We start from the raw sequence: 18,286 nt of genomic DNA, 5'->3' as shown, positions 1-18,286 counted from the left end.
AATAAAACTTAAATTATAATATAATTTGTTATATCTTTGTAGATTATGTTAATATTGACATGCTGAAGCAGTTATATTGTGGACTGATTCCAGATGCTATTGTCAAAGATGTTAGTCTGGTAAGTTGTAAATTTTATTTCATTTTACATAACATTGTAACTCTTGAATTTAATGTTGCTTGCTTCAATTCTCTTTCATGCTATTAAAAAACTAAAATTTAAAAATTCAATCTGCTGTTATCTAATGCTAAAAATTATTTTTTTACGCTTGCTGCTTTTGTTTATTTCTAAATGTTAATTTTTCTGAGTTTTCCACTTCATCATAATATGCTTCTTTTTTTTTAATGAAATTTAGTTAAAAACACAATTTAAAATATGAAAATTAAATTCTTCTGATGCTTGTAACCAAGATATAATTCTGATGAAGCAGAGATGTAGGGAATATAATGAATGTAAAATACTAATTTTATAAATAATTATTTTCTGCTGCTAGGATTCAGTTTGTTTAATTATTCATTAATACTGTGAATATTAATAACTACTAAACATATATTTGTTTTTTACTTGCATTAGATTACAATTACTTTCACAGACTGTCAAAAGCTTTCAGTGATTTAAACAATAGTGTAACTTGACAATGCAGCTGCTATGGGGTCCTTTTATTAACGTTTTCCATGCAGTTGGCAGAGAAGTTAGTTTATGTTGTTGCAGTGAACTCAGATTTATGAGAGTGTAATAGAGTATATGCCTTGAAGTATTCATTTGTTTTTCAGACTACAGTTATTAGATTTTTTTTAATATTGTATAACAGAAGATAATTTTATGATTTCTAATGAATGGTCTCTTCACAAGTATGTTATATTTTATGTATAAAAGAAAGTTGAAATTTTATGTATGTTATAAAAACGGGTCTGAAATGGTTTTCCTCATCATTATTTATAGAGCTTTTTATCTGTCAAAAGAAATACTTATGCCTTGATTTTTGCTTTGTTTATTTATTATTTTGGTTTTCTGTTCTATTTTCAAGGCATTTGCCTTTTTTTTTAGAGTATAGTTAGAATTTATCACGCAAGAGGAGGTCGGTGGTTTTTTCATCATTTAATTGTTGAATAGTTACCGTTAACAACGTAATTTGATTTAATATTTTTTTTAAATTATTTTATTAATAAAAGTATACACATTTTACTTGACTATAACTGAAGCTGGGGTACAGAATTTTTAGTTTACACACTGCCCTAAAAACAAATATTCATTGATGCAATATACTAATATATGTATGTTCATACAAATATATAAAATGCATCTCAAAGATATGAAAATAGTTCCACGATATCTTTTCTTTTTTTTTCCTGTTTAGCCTTCGGTAATTACCTTTCACAAAATACTTCAGAGGATGAATGAGAATGATATGTATGAGTGTAAATGAAGTGTAGTCTTGTACAGTCTCAGTTTGACCATTCCTGAGATGTGTGGTTAATTGAAACACAACAGTTGACAGTTCTACATCTCTAACCTAATTTAAAATCAGCTGTTCTTGTAAGATCCAAGATTCAGCAATAGTCTCAAAATTTTAGTTAACCAAATATAAAAACTAATTTTTGTTATGTTTAGAGAATCTAACTTACCTATTTTGCAGTGCCCATTTCATGCCATTTTATTATTATTATCATTATCATCAATTCTGTAAAGCAGCCTACATCTTTTTTTTACTCGATGAACAGCAATTTAGTCTCATAAAAAAAGATTAAAAATTCCCTGACTGTACAGCTTCCAATTATTTTAGTGCTTAGAATAACATTAAACTCAGTAAGTGAGTTAAGTTGAGTAAGTGAGTAAGTTAGTTTCATGAAGTCACCATATGAACCTTTTTTTCATGATTAAAAATCATAAATTTGATAGAAAAATAACAGAGAAAAAAGTAAATTAAAGAACCCACTAAAAACAAAGGTAAATAGAAATACATTTGTTGCTGAAAACTTTATTTGAACAGTATTTTAGATTTTTATAATAGTCTATTAATTTATTTTAGATTGCCTAATTGCCTAGTGCAGATGTAAGTGGTCCAGATAGTCAGACATCTGGAAAATCGGCATTCAGATAATCATCATCCTACTGTATATAAAAAAAAATCATCTGCATCGGTGTATATGCAAGAAAAAGTAAATGTTAAAACAATAACATGGAGAATCAAACTCAAGCCCTCTACATTATGAGACTAGAATGCTCACCACTCGACTGCTGCTACTGCTATAATTGTAAATATTCAAATAAGTTACTTGAATCTCACAAAAATTTTTAAATGGAATTTACTCAGAAACGCGGCTGACTTGGAAGTTGCCTTTGGATTTAATGTAAGGATCCCTTTCTTCCTATCATCCTGCAAAAGTGCATCAATAAACTCTGTTGTAAGCTGACTGCTTGCCCTTGTCAGTGAAGAAGAAAAGAGCTATGATCCCAAGAAAGTAAATGTTTTAACACTTCAGTCCTCACATAAGCTGAACACGGAATTCTTGCTATTTTATGTTGTTAGGCGTGACACTATTTTTCAAGCAATATCCCAAAAATCTTTCACCAGAATGAAAATATTGTTCATACTGCACCGCCTAGAAGATAAGATATTAATAATTATCTTTTTTATTTTATTTTTAATTACAGTTCTCTCTAAAAATCATGTTCTCTGAAGCTTCAGATAGTGGAACAATTTTTGGTAGAACCTCTACTATAGTATTGTAAAACCTATCGGATGGATGCTCAGCATTTCCACTTCTAAATAAATAACCGAAACAGGAAAAATATCTATATCTATCGAAATAAATATCATTTAACTTAACACTAAAAAAATGTATATATCAAACTCTGTATATGTATATATATATATATAAATGAAAAAATACAGAGTTCAACAAAATAATTATTAAAATAAAATTAAACACAGGAGCAACAGCAGAATGGATGTTTATTAATAAAATAAACCCCAAAAAAGATGATGAAGATGTTGTTGACACAGTTAAAAAAGTGGGAGACGTAATTGGTTTCCAAATTACAGATGAGATGATCCATGCTTGTCACAGATTGCCAGGGAAAAATAATATGTCCGATGGAATCATTGTCAAGTTCGTCAGAAGGCGGGATAAGGAAAATTTCACGAAGAAGAAACGAGATAAAAAATTTATCACTACATTAAACATGGGATTTACAACTGATACTCCACATAAATGAGTCGTTCTGTCCACCAAGAAGACGGCTATATGCGCTCGCTTGGCAGGCAAAAAAGTCTAAAGGTTACAAGTACATCTGGCTACGAGATGGGAAAATACTTATGCGGAAGAATGAAAAAGACAAAGTTGTGCAGATAGGAATGAAGAGGACTTAAACAAATTACCGTAAGCGTACTTATTTATGTTAAAATAAATTTTTATTATTTCTAATGATCTCTGCCGATTTTAATAAATTAATGAACTGTGAATTTAAAATTCTGGACCAAAACATTAGTAGTCTGCGAAAGAACTTTGATGAATTATTAGTTAATTTATCTAAATTTAAAAACATGCCAGACTTAATTGTTTTATCGGAAATTTGGATAATGTCAAATGAAGTATCTTTATACGAGATAAAAAGTTATATCTAATTGCAATGAGGGTTATAGATCAGGTGGTTATAGTAAGGATAAGAGGCACTTCTAAAATGAATTTAATAATGTGCTGTCTAAAATTAATTCTAATAACTGCATAATAATCGGTGATGCATAACGATGCATCAGCAGCTTTTGATATTTTCATAAAAAATTTACTGAAATTATAAACGAATCTAAAACACAATGTCATACAGGGTAAGTAATTCAAAAAATTAAAACCGTGGATAACAGATAAACTGTGTGAAATGATATCAATATGCAATTCATTATACAAAAAACAATAGCGCACTCTAATACCTTACATTTAATTAAACATTATAAAACATATAGGAATAAACTTAAAATTAGGATTACATCAGCTACACAAAAATATTATGATAACATGTTTGACAGATGTAAAGGAAATTTTAAAAAGGAGTGGGAAGTAATTAATTCCTTAACCGGTCAAAAAAGAAAAGATAAAGTTATTGAACTAAATAATGGAAGTAATAAAAATATCTCTGAACCATTTCAAGTAGCTAGCATATTTAACGATTATTTCGTAAATGTTGTAAGTGACTTACGTAAACAATTAAATGAAGGTTGTAATGATACAAATAATGATCTGGCAAATTTAAAATGTGAAATGTCATCAATGTTCGTTGAGCCTGTCCTTAATGCTGAGATTGAAAATATTATCAAAAATCTCAAAAACAATAAATCCCCTGGTATTGATGGAATAAGCTCAAAAATTGTTAAATTAGCGGTAGATCACATACCACATGTCTTAACCTTTCTTGTAAATATAAGCCTCCAATCTGGGAAATTCCCAGACGCTTTAAAAAAAGGCAGTAGTAATACCTATCTTTAAAAAAAGAGATAAAACTCTGTTACTCAATATAGACCAATATCTCTACTCTCTATCTAAAATCTATGAAAAATGTATGAAGAACAGATTAATATCGTACCTCAATAAAACTTATTTTTTTAGTAAAAACCAATATGGATTCATGGCTGGGAGCAATACTGAAAAGGCACTCTTAAATTTTACTACCCATGTATTTCAGGGCATAAATAATAAGAAATGTGTGAGCGGTCTATTTTTAGACATAAAAAAAGCTTTTGATTGTGTAGACCACAATGTCCTTCTACGCATTCTGTGAATGAGTGGTATTAGAGGTGTTTCATTCGATTGGTTTGAGAGCTATCTGACCAACAGGAGACAGTGAGAATAAAAGGGTGTTTAAGTAATTTTGCTGGGGTACAATATGGAGTCCCACAAGGATCCATATTAGGAGCCATGCTATTCATAATATATGTAAATAGTGTCTGTTCGGCCCTACTTAAAGGTAATGTATATGCGTTTGCAGATGATACTGCCTTGTGTTATGTCCGCAACACCTGGATAGAAGTGGCTGAGGACATGCAATCAGATTTGGACGCACTGCGGTTATGCTTTTCAAATTATTATATGATCTTGAGCATTGAAAAAACTTTGTATATCAACTTCTGCTTAAAGGGGAAAATAAAATTGCCACTTACAATAAAATATAAATGTAAAAAAGTGTGATAAATAAATCCGACTGTTTAGAATGTAGTGAGATCAAACAATGAGATACTTATAAATACTTGGACATTGTGTTAGATAGTGGTCTAACATGGAAGAATCAAATTGTGCTATTAAAGCAAAAACTATTAAGCTATCTTAGGATATTTTATTTTTTAAACAAATTATCCCCAAAAATATCCACGAGAAAACTTTATTTTGCTATTGCGCACAGTCGATTAGACTATGGCATCAGCTGTCGGGGAGGAACTTATGTTACAGATTTTGATTCCATAATCAAAGTCCAAAAAAGATTCGTTAGAATAAGTAAAAAAAGAACTATGGATCATTCTTTGCCAATATTTAGGGAATTGTCTGTATTACCGCTACGTTATTTATATGTTTAGAAAGTAATAAAAATTTTCTTTATCAGAAGTGGTCATAGAGATAGTATGATAACCAAGTATGAACTTAGAAGTAAAAGGAATGTATATGTCCCTAGAGCAAATAAAACGAGTTATATGAAGTTCTTTTCAAGTACTGCTCTTAGATCGTATAACATACTTCCTAATCATATAAATACCAGTAGGAACCTAAACACTTTCTTAAAGCTACTAAGATGATGGCTAATTAATATTGATGACGCTGAAAGTATGTTCCATGTAATTACATGATTTACGATTACATATATAATTAATTATAATGCTTTATAATATTAGTCTTAACATAGTAATAGATTTTTTACATATATAACTTAACGGGTAGCACTGGATGAAAGGTTTACTAGTATACATAAATATTTGACGACGATTGATCTTCTCTATACTTAACTGCAGAAAAGAAAAAAATTTCTACCCTAAAGTTAAGAAAAACTTCAAAGTTACTCAATACAACAATGATTGAATCTTCTTACAATTCCAGCAACATCCCTTTCATTTTGGCTATCCCTTGCCGTAAGGGTTGGTCATATCAAAAATTGTTTCAGACACAAATTTAAGAAACGTTAACCGATTCGATACTGATAACTGATATGATTTTTTGGTCTTTGAAACCGCATTTTTTCCATCCTCTGGGCCAAACGTCAGTAATATCAAAAACTTTACTTAGATAAGTTTTAGGCCCTTATCCAAATAGTAGAATAACAAATTTGATATTTTACTTAATAAGAAAGTTATTGCGATATAGTTTTTTTTTTTTTTAAAAAGTCCCGCCCATTTCCATCTCCGTGGTCTGATTTTGCCCATTAACAAACCTGACCAAGATTTTGGTTCATATTTTATGAATCAATTTGAAAGTGATTGGTGCAAAATTACAGAAGTTATGTTCACAAGAAAGTGAAATATATAGATATAGATATGCTAAAGACAAAAGTATAAACAGTTTACCACAAAGTGTACAGAATTCAATAATGCTTCTTACCTTATGCATATTGTTTTTTTGTAATAGCGTTTTCAAGGATTTTCCTTATCATCAGTTCCACTTATAAAATTACTTAGTGGTAAACGTTTTTTATACTTTTGTCTTTGGTGTAATTAGTACAGGTGGGAATATGGACAAATACAATATCAAAAGAACTGGTTTTGCTAATATATATATATATATATATATAAACGTGATGCATGCGTTTTACATTCAAATTAAATTCAACCTCAACTATAAGTGTACATTTGTAATTAATCTAAACATTTTCAATAGCTATCATCAGACATTCAAGTTTTTACATTTTTGTGAATGTGTAATAATTTTTTAATTGTTTACAATTTAATAATTATTTAGTACATCAAACACCATTAAAAAGTGCAATCCTTGAATAATTCAAGGAAGGTGCTAACCGTTTTTGGTCCTCCAAACCAGGACCAGATATTAAATGTAAAACCTAATAACACTAATAAGAGATTGTGTTAATTGTTGTTGTACATGCGAGCACACTAGACAATAGCTATGTAATTGGATGTCAGATTCAATATTATCGAGTGTCAGCAGTTTAGTTAACGTCGCATAACATCCCTGCATTATCTTCTATCAACATACCGGCGAACAAGTGTTATCAAGCATTGTAGCTGCTGAAGACTTGTTTTGCTGAAGTCATTTATTAACATATCAAAAATTATACACCTCGGTAAAGATCACTGTTCAACCGTATACCTGCATGGTTCTTCATGACACTGATACAGTGTCTAATTAAAAAACACTGAGCATAGAATGTACAAAAAAACTCTGCATGATATTCAGTCATAGACACCAGTGTTTAACACCAGTCATAAACACCAGTGTTTTGAAAGCAAATGAAAATAATATTTTTAAAAGAAGATCAATTTCTAGTGTGAGGTGCAGAGAATGATTTCAAATGTATACTACATAAAATGATCCAATATATAAAATCCTTACTAATTTAAAATTGTGGCATGAGACTAATAAAAAAAAAATCAGTAATTATACTGATGCAGTTTTTTTTTTGTACCGTGAAAAAGCTTTCGCATTATTGTCCGGAACAAATATATTACAGAGGCGTTATGCACAGATCTCCACTCTGATGTAGATTAACATATGTATAACATAATATACAGGGTTATCATAAAAGAATGGTGCGGTTTCAGTAATTCATAGGAAGATTGTAGGGAAATTTTTAAATGTTATAGGTATCCCTGAAAGCCTCCAACCCAAAAGTTTGTTTATCAGCAGTTGTAACCTCAACGTCAGTTCTTTTTTTGAAAGTATTGTTAGTCAATATATTTTGTTTATTTTCTAATATACATTGCTTTTTGTGCAGATTTAGTGCTCATGATTTAGTAAACACAGTGTAAAGAAAGATATAACACTTGTTATAAATTTATTATTTAATATTATTAATAGTTAAATTTTATTAATATTAACTTAATATGAAAAAAAAGACTATGATATTCATCCTTGTGTTATAACAATATAAATATTTCCATTAGTTATAAATAAAATTATAATAATTTGTTTTCTAAATTTATTGTTATCTTGTTTTTCTTTGGAAAGTTTTTTTGCACGGTTTGGTAATATATTTTATTAACTGTCATTTAAATCCTATTCATTTGTTTTAGTTAAAATTTGTTTTTTTTTTTTACTGGAAATGTTCACGGTAAATGAAATCCGTTTTATAACATTAATCATTCAATAAAAAAAATCTATTAACATTTCTTGAAGATATGCTGCACAAAAGATACGTAGAGTTGTTCGTGAAGAAAGTAATAAATCTTCAGGATATTTTCTACTACTAAAATTGAAGAAGAAAGTTCATATAAAAACGAGTTCCAAAACGCTTCTTTAGGGAATGTCGGCTAGGTAAGTTTTTTGCCCCGATTTCTATGCCTTTGGTAAAATTAAGCCAGACTGTAGTTCTTGGGATTCAAACTTAAGTTGTAAATAGAGTTAGTTGTTTTATAAGACATTTGACCAGAAAAATTGATAACAGACAGATCCATGTAGAGTTTTTTGTAGCTTTTAAGAAATTTGGGATAAGAAACAAAATATTTGGGCCGAATAACACACTGTTTTGTGTTCGGCGTAAAATAACTTTGTTAAGCGGGTAATAAACGCGTAAAGATTTTAAACAAAACCGGTAGAGAATTTGATTCCGAGAAAATTCACACGAATAAAGTCTACAGAAAGTAAATATAAGCGTCATAATTTCGAAGGTCATTTAAAACAAAACATAGCGGCAGATTTTATCTAGGTATTAAACGAAACAAAGTTTTCAATATTAAAAAACCCTCATTAACGAAGCGTTTCCGAAGCTATGTTTACATGAATTTTCTTATTTTATCAGTAGAACGCGTGCTAAAATTTTATTACCCTCTTCATGAATAGCCCTTTACAAAACAAAAAAAAAACTGATGTGGATACCATATGACTTCCTTGTACGTCTATTAAATTACATAAACACATTTTTTGCTACATTTCATAAATTTGAAGGATAGAGTAAGTAATTTAAAATTAATAATTTACAAATCATTCTTATACATGAAAACAAGCTTTCTAGTAAATGCAGATATTTAAAAAAAAATATTTAAATTCTAATGTCCAACGGTAATTAATTAGAATATTTTCAACAATCGCTTTAAATCGAATGCAATTCAAAAATGTACAGTTAGTATCGCGTAACATTATATTTTATTTTTCTGTCAAATAATTAAATAAAATGATTTTTTTTAAAATAAATATACAATTTTTAGAAGATTTTGCCATGAAAATCCAAAAATAATACGATTCTAAATAATAATTTTCAATTAATATTAAATAATCAGATAGAATAAACAAGGTTACACCAACATTTCATCATCAGATACCAACATAACATTCAGTTATTCTAAATGTCGATTGCAATCAAAAAGGGAGATGGTCCACAACTAGATGTTACAACAGTCCAAAACACAAAATTTCACTATTCTACGGCTAATCGTTTTTGAGAATATGTAAAAGGTCAAACAAGATAGGCTTTGGAAATAAAATTATTTTAATATATTAAGATCTGCATAACGTTTAAAAAAAAGTTGTTTTTCATAAGCAAATTATTTATAATTCTGAAAATAACTATGGTGACCTTTTCCTATAAAAATTTAAATCGGTATAGGCATTTAAGATCCATATTACTGTATCTGACAAGGCGAAGGCACGAGCTTCGGGACACCGATTTGAACCGTATTGCGTGTGTACACGCGTTAATGTACACCGTTAATGCGTCCTCATCACAAATATTCCCAATATTCAATTATACTCAAGAAAAATGGCTCTAAAAATTTTCTTAGCATTTTATATTAGTTTATATACTGCATTTGTTTTGCGTCGCTGAAGTAGACAGGTGGTGTAACTGACAACGTGTCGAGTCCGTACCCATGCACACATCGGTTTGAATCCGACTTCATAGACATTTTTTTTTTTTTTTTTTTATTTAATTTAAATATATTGATTTATTAATATTTATTAACCTCTGATTGTAAACATTTTTGAATTAAAATGAAAAGTACATAACACTTTATTTCACTAATAACTGCTCATTTTTTTTTTCATTTTTTTTTTTTGTATTGATCAATATATTTAAATTAAAAAAAAATAAAATAAAATGTGCGTCTATGACGGATTCGAACCGATGTGCTTTCTTGTAAGATCCAAAAATTATATTAATTAAAATTGAATTTGGCTGTAACTGGAACCAACGAAAATAGTACCAGTTAGTTGAAAAGCTCTCAATGAGGGGTTGTTACTGCAGTTAAGAAAAAGTCCAAAATCCTAATTTTTTGGATTTTGGGTTTTTTTTTTACTCTTTTGGTTCAGTCGATTGCAATCAAAAGAAGAGGTGCACAAGAACAGCCCTAAATCCAAAATTTCAGCATTCTACGGCGAATCACTTTTGAGTTATACGAGATATATACGGTCGTATGTACGTACAGACATCACGCCGAACTAGTCAAAATGGATTGTTCCGTTGAAATCTGAAAACAGAAGTTTTTCGAGGTTCCTTATTACTTCGAATAAGGAAGTAAAGATTCTCAGTATAAAAACGACCAAAACAACGCAGTACGAAATATTAGATACCGATAATCAGTTTTGAAACGGTACAATTTTTTTTTAATTTCAAATTAGATAACCTTACTTGTCAATTTATCTTATCCATGAAACTGTACGACTTAGCGCATTTGTCACTTTGTAATATCAGACCTACTTTTAAAGCACAACATGGAGTACAAGTTACAATTCGAAAGGTTACCGATTTATTTATCGTAATCTTAATCGAATAACTTTATAAAATTAACAAAAAATTATGAAGAATTCTTTCTTAATTTAATAACAAAGATTTTTCTCACAAATTGAAAATAAAAATTTACCGATCTTTTTTTTTGTATGCGTTCCAGTTCATCGATCGGGCTAAAAATCGAATTTCCCCAATTACTAATAGGAAAGTAGTTAAAAAGAAAACGTTAACAAAAAAATTATTTTTATTATTATATGTTTAACATACCTTAATGAACGTGTTCAAAAGATCATGCTTTCCCCCTTATGTATTCACGATAGTATTTACTTCAGAATTACAAATTTTCTTCCTAAAGCTTTTATCCGATTTATGAAATCGAATAAATGAGTTTTCAATCGCCTGTGAGTGGTAATTCAGGATAATTGGATTTGAAGAAAATGTGAAATTTCTCTGAAAAAAAAATCACTCGTCAAATCATACGAATTCGGATACCCCTCCAAAATGTGCAAATGATGACACGTTAGTTCATTAAATTCCCATAATTTCTGCCGGTAACCAGTAATCACATTATTTGTGTACTATTTTTCTTATTACAAATATTATTATTTGAAAGAACTTACCTAGTTTACACGTAGAATTATTTTCTAAACGGTTTTCTAGATTCACGTAAAATACATCTAATATACTGAATACGATAAATACAAATAATCAAATAAACAAAATTTGATACGATTTTTAAAACAATGCTTACAGATATAAAGAAAAAAACATTATTTACTGTATGACAACGTTATTCGTTAATAACACTTTTAATAGATTAATAAATTATCAGAAAGAAAATGTAAGCTAATATTATTGTTATGTAAGATTTGTTTATTTTTCTACATCGCTGAATATAATGGAAACAGCTAATAATATTATAAACAAATAAATTTTTCATCAACGTAACACACATTTTGACATACGTAGTTGTTTGATGAATTTCGACACGAACCAGATTCTCTCTGTACTCTCCCCCCTCTCTCAGTCGCCAATACGTACAAACTTATACAGTTGTAATATTTTTACTACTGTTTTTAAAAAGAAGCCATCTTTTTTTTTATACTGTTAGGTTTTTTTTTACTATTATTTTCTTATTAATCTGCATTAATTAATTTTAATTTTCGAATTAATAGTTTTTAAAAAATATATTTTTATTATCTAGTAAAATTTGATACAGCAAAGGTTTTGATATAACAGATTTTGACTGAGAAAAAAATTATATTTATATAGAAAAGTATATTTCAGTATTTGTATATAATTAAAATTGAAAATTGTGCGCGCGTGTGTGAGTATACAAATAAATTATTGCTTGTTATAGTATTCGAATTATTTGAGAGATTTTCGTGTTAGAAGATTCAGAGATTAATTATGATTGAAATTAAATATAATCCGAGATTACTGTTTATTAAAACGTCGATTTTTGGGACCTCCATATCTCAAACATTATGTGATTTAAAAGCGGTGACAAATCTGAGAGAAAAATAATTATTAAAATGCTGAAAAAAATCGCGTTTAACGAAGACTCAGATTTGAACTTATTAAAAAAAATTTACATTAGAAAAATTGAACTTTGTAGCGACCAAATCGAGTCGCTACATTAGTAGTAGCGACTAATGTAGTATTATCTCTAACTACTAAATTTATTATCTCTATTGTTATTGCCCTTACATCTCTAATGTTATAATACATCTCTATTGTATTATAGATGTGCTGGGTTGTACTGTGAAATACGGTGGTCGACTTATGAGGTAAATTTGAAAATAATAGTTTTATATCATAATCCCCTTATATTAATATTCATTAATATGTTTTATCATCTGTACTAAAGCAAATGATCCGGTTGTGTTTTTCTGATTAGTTACTGAGGGAGGATACGGTCTGAGTGCAATTATAAAGTATGCGTGAGTAAATTATATTAGATAAATTGAATATTAGGTAAAAAAAATAATTGAAAACCTTACTACCGTTTGGATTCCTTGGTTATGTTCCTTTGTTAACGTGTATATATATACACTAAAACGTATATATACGTTTTAAAATTTGGTTTCAATTATTTGTTATAATTATAAGTTATGAAATGTTTAAAAAAATTAATATTAAATTAATATGATGAAACAGTGCTGTGTATTTTTAGTGCACAGTTTAGACGGTGTGCTATTTTCATAATTTTGCTATGACGGTGGAAGAATTTTTTTTTTATCGTTAAGTTACAGTTGTTTTAGGGGTGGGGGTGACAGAGAAATTACGTATGTGACGGTATGGAATCCAGCGGTCATCTCGGGTTGATTGCCAGTTCAGTTTGGATCCTCATGTCTGTGTTCACTCATGTTTAACTACTGTTATTATTATATTTATACATTGCTTATTTTAAACAAATGACCCTCGTTGTTGATCGAGGTAAGGATTTCTTATATATATTATTTTAATGTAGTTTAAAATAAATGTCATTATTTTTGTTTGCTTGTTGTATCCGAACTTATCACGTAATGAATTTTAAAATACAATTTGCACTCTCTTATTTTTACAAAATAAATTAACTATTTCGTATACCCAAACATTTCTAACATTGTTTTATAATACCGGCGAAATAATATCCCGAAAATAAACAAACAGAAACAAATTACGGTTATAAATTTTAGTTTAATCGACCAATAAAATAATTCACCGAGGAAATAAAATTATTGCACGATCTAAACGTAACTGAGATATACCAAAATAGGTTAGTTAAACATATTTTGGTTCTCTGATCACGGATATTGAAGGTTCTACAATTCAATACTTAATTCATAATTAATACCAGGGAAAGGATATTGGAAATATCTTTTTGTGTTTCATTACTAAGACTTAATTCAAGCTTTGTCTTTCTAACAAAACTATCCGTCTGGAATTACTATCTGACTTGACTTATTTTATCGTAACCTTTAAATCGATTCATATCAATTAATGGTGTACCTAGTCTTTTCTGACAACAGTTTTGACAAAATTTATCGTTCATAATATTATTATTCATCATTATCATTGAAACTGTTTGTGTACAGCTATTCCAGCCGCGGTGTAACACGTTGGTTATGGTAATAGAATACACTAATTGCCAGATAAATTATGCATAATACATAAGAATAGTAGAATAATCTTTGTAATAATGTACATAATAAAATAATGAAATGGAATGAAAATTAGACAGGCTTAAACCTGTGTTCAAGATTGTTTGTCCTACAACACAACATAGATATTTCACGCTTTTAATTGTGCTCTCCCATAAGTCACCAAAATGGGCTGATGAGGCTGGATTGAATGACCAAGATATATTTTGTTTGGATGAAAAGATGAATGTTTGATTTTAGATTTTCTGAATTTAAGAATTTAAATAGGTCTTACAAAATATTCTTGGCAGAACGGATGGACCATTATCGGAAAAGATTTTGGTAGGAATACCTCTTTGTGAAATAAATCTCTTTGAGTTTCTATGAATGTCTAGTCAAATTGGAGACTTAATTCTGTTGTACAGAGACAGATGGATAGAAAGGTACTATTAAAATAGAGAAATGATTTTACTTTGTTTTCATTTGATATTTGAATTAGACATATGTTATAGTTTATTATTGTTATAGTTTATATTACATATGTTATAGTTATATGTTATATGTTGTAGTTTATATTACATATGTTATAGTTTATATTAGAAAAATGTTGATCTGGAGATTCATGCCACAAAATGTGTGTATCAGTGGTGTATCATGAAGAGAAATCAATTAGTTTTTATCTTACATAAAGGCTGAATATTCCCCTTTGAGATTAGAATTGTTGCAATATATCTAGCTGGAGTTGGCAAAATAAGATTTAAATAAAATCGGGCTCAGATTAAAATATAAGTTTATAAGGTATCGAGTTGAAGTCCCGATTTGTGAGCAAACATATGTACAAAAGTTTGACTGCCTGAGTCAAACAAGACTACACAAATGAGAACTTAAAATCAGTTTTATAAGTATGAATGAGTGTGTTATCTATGTTAGTCTCTTCATTCATCAGATAAATTAAAAAATTTATAGCATTTTTTTAACTGATGATCGAGTTTTCAAAATTGATTCTTACAGTTTGATTCTTGTTCCAGTAGTGAATTGTGAGGTTGTAGTACTTTAAAATTTTACAGGATGTGTCATGTGGTCTCAAATTCTAGGAACTCTTGAAAATTTGGACAGCTCTTACTTGATAATCTTTTCTTCCATAGTCTGCCAGAATTATAAACTAGCTCTGAGGTTAGAAATTGAATTACAATGAATTCCAGTATAACTGGAAGTTTCATCGCTTCAAGTGAGTTGACAAATGAAGAAATGTGATTCTCTTTTCATTGTTTTAGTAGTAAGTTATGATTTTATAATTCTCATTTGTTAATTGGAAGATTTTTAGCAGTGACTAAAGCTTTCATCTCTTATCAACAAATGTAAATAATGTAATTTTTTAATGATTAATCTTTTCGAGTGTGGATTAAGTCATTAAATATTAAGAATGTCGTGTTTAAATAACTAAGTAAATTGATTTGTTGCAATTGCAATTGTTCAGTAGCTATCTTCAGAATGTTCTTGATTACTTACATAAATGTTGCCGTACATCCTATGTCGCATAGATTTTCTTAGACTTGTTCTCGATCTATAGCCAAATTATCAACATTCATTTCTAATTGTGATCGAATGGAATAAATGTTAATATACTTGTTGCATGGATGCTAAATTATGTATGAATAAAGAGAAACATATTAATTAGATATTTACAAAGTGTACAGATATGATATTGTATCAACATAAAGTTAATTATTTATTAAATATCTGCATTCAGATTAATTGGCTTGCTTAAAATAAATATTTAGCATTTAAGATTATTTTATTTTTAACGTCCAATCATTCTAATTTAACTTTGTGTTTTACAGGCATGAAAATTTATCAATATTTAAGCAACTTGGGTATAAGAAACTGTATTTATTATTGTCCTGAGTGAAACAAAATTTAAATTGAGGTGAAAAATAAAGTGTTTCATTAAAAAAAAATCAGGTTAGTGAAATTACATTTTGTTTTTTATAAGATAGTATATTATAATTTTTAGTGATATCAAAAAAATTTCATTAGTACTAATTACAAAATTATTAAAGTACTAATAATAATAATACCTATTCTTTGATTTCATACGTATCTATTCTTATATAATTGATTAAAATAAATTCACATTCAAATCTATGAATTTAAAACAGGGCATAAATAATACAAACCTCTTCAGGTTTATAAAACCGGAATATTGTAATCCTTTCTGTTATGGACAGGGAAAGATTAGAAAACAAGTATGAAATTATTTCACTGAAAAACACAAAACATAATTAAAGAAAGAGCATTGTTATTTGTAATTTTAATGTGCGTTTTTTGTCAAGTGGCAATAGAAATGAATATTACTGTAAATTTGTTAGACAAGCCAGACATTTTAAAAATAGTGGAATTATAGTATTGTATTTCTACACAGTACCATTTTTGATCATTTTTGGTTACTACTGGTGTTGTTCTCCCAGATAACAGGGTTAAGATGACTTGTCTCCACAGTTCAGTATGTTGTATCACCGATTTAACAACGTTATTTTACACCAAACGTAAAATAGTATTTTTTCAAACTCCAATCTTTTGTTTTTTACCCCAGATTTTTCAAAAACTACTAAAAATACAGTTATAAGACCTACCTTTTTTCAGGTTAGATTTCATATAAAACCGCTAAAGTTCCTCCTTAATTTGGATCCCAGTATTATAGTATAGCTTAATTTGATGGAAGGCACAGAAATCAGGGCGAAATTTTTTGCCAGCCGACATTTGTTAACGAAGCCGTTTCCGAACCTATATTTGTACAAATTTTCTTCATTATTTTCATCAGTATTTCACGTCCTAAATGTTTGTTATATACTTCATGAATCACTCTGTACTAAACAGATAACTGATATGTGGAATGCTAGAACTATATTGAATGCTATTCTTTTAATCCAATATTATAGAAATATATTTTTCTTAATTTGAGACCAGCAAGCTGGATTTTTTGTCTATTTTGTGCCTGTAACGTTGGAATAAGTCCTGAAAGTTTGTGATATTTTTCGTGAATATCTCTGTACATTCCTGTCTTGTAACTTCTGTAACATTTATTTTCTCGTGCTATTTTTTTTGTTGATTAGATTCCCTGATCTCAAAACGTAAAGAAAATTCAATTTGAACCCTCCCTCTCCGCTCTCACCATGTAACCGAAAGTAAAACCGTATTTTCCTTCGAAAATTCTGTAAAAAGTAGATGTTTCAAATCCAAATTAATTGAATATATAAATAATTAAGTGTATACATTAAATATAAAAGATTACTACAAAATGATTCACAATTTCGGTATTAAAGATTATTTTCAGCACATCTTTTAGTACACGTTGAACGAGAAGCAGATAGTGTTTTTTGTTTTTAATTAGGATCATTTAAAAATTCATGAACAGATTAATATTGTTCCCGTAAAAAAATTATTTTATTGCATTTTAAATAAATAGGTTGGAAGATTTTTCAAATGACTGACACTTTATTAAAACGATAACATAATAAGACTGCCCTTTCTCGTAAATATAGTATTGAGTTCCGTTGTTCAATATAGTATTGAAAACAGCTCCGTTGTCTGTTTTGGTAAAAGTGGATATTGTTATTTTTTTAAGTATAAGTGACCATTCTTTTTAACAAAAATTGCACATTCATATAGAATGTAGAACAAATTAGAAATATGGGTTAAGATATAAAATCTAAACTTAGTTATCGAACCAAAGTGACAACGTTGATGTGTTTTCGGTGAATGAGACCTCAACCGAATGAGTAAGTTATCTAAATACATTTTTTTGTACTTTTAATTAATTAATTGTATTATTCTGTTAAATTTTATTGAAATTAGTTATTATTGTAAACTTGTGAAATAAATTATTTTTAAAAAATTTATATAAAATTAATTTTTAATTAACTTTAATTATGTCAAATAAATTTAATTGATATTAACTTATTTGATTTTTAATTTTTGATTGTTTATTTCTCTCGAACATTTAATTCTTTTGTTTCATAATATTGTACATTTTGTTTCGTTACATACGTACAATCTGCCAAATTTTGATTCGGTCGAAAAAAACTCAAAAATATTTTTTTTTTTATAAATATTTTCGGAGGATGTATATGTAGGTATTTTGGATTCTATCCCAATTAATATCTCAAGACTGGCGCAACATAGATTTTCCAAAAATTAATTTTTTTTACATTGTATCATGGTCATAAAGAACTGAATTTTTTTTCGATAAAAGTGCTGATTTAAAATTCCACAGTTTCAAGTCAATCG

At 28.5% G+C, this 18,286-nt stretch overlaps 1 long non-coding RNA gene across 1 annotated transcript in view; it reads left to right on the top strand.

Annotated features, from left to right (window-relative positions):
- The first annotated feature begins 13,150 nt into the window (after positions 1–13,150).
- Positions 13,151–18,286, top strand: part of LOC142329729 (uncharacterized) — a 104,002-nt gene continuing 98,866 nt past the window's right edge. The window contains exons 1-2 of the long non-coding RNA XR_012757575.1: positions 13,151–13,313; positions 15,841–15,961. This is a non-coding gene — a long non-coding RNA (uncharacterized LOC142329729). The remainder of the gene's footprint in view (positions 13,314–15,840; positions 15,962–18,286) is intronic.

The sequence above is a fragment of the Lycorma delicatula genome, chromosome 9 (genome assembly GCF_047948215.1).
Source record: "Lycorma delicatula isolate Av1 chromosome 9, ASM4794821v1, whole genome shotgun sequence".
NCBI classification, from domain to species: domain Eukaryota; kingdom Metazoa; phylum Arthropoda; class Insecta; order Hemiptera; family Fulgoridae; genus Lycorma; species Lycorma delicatula.
Note: the sequence above shows the minus strand (reverse complement) of the source record. Positions and strands in the feature narration are given on the sequence as shown.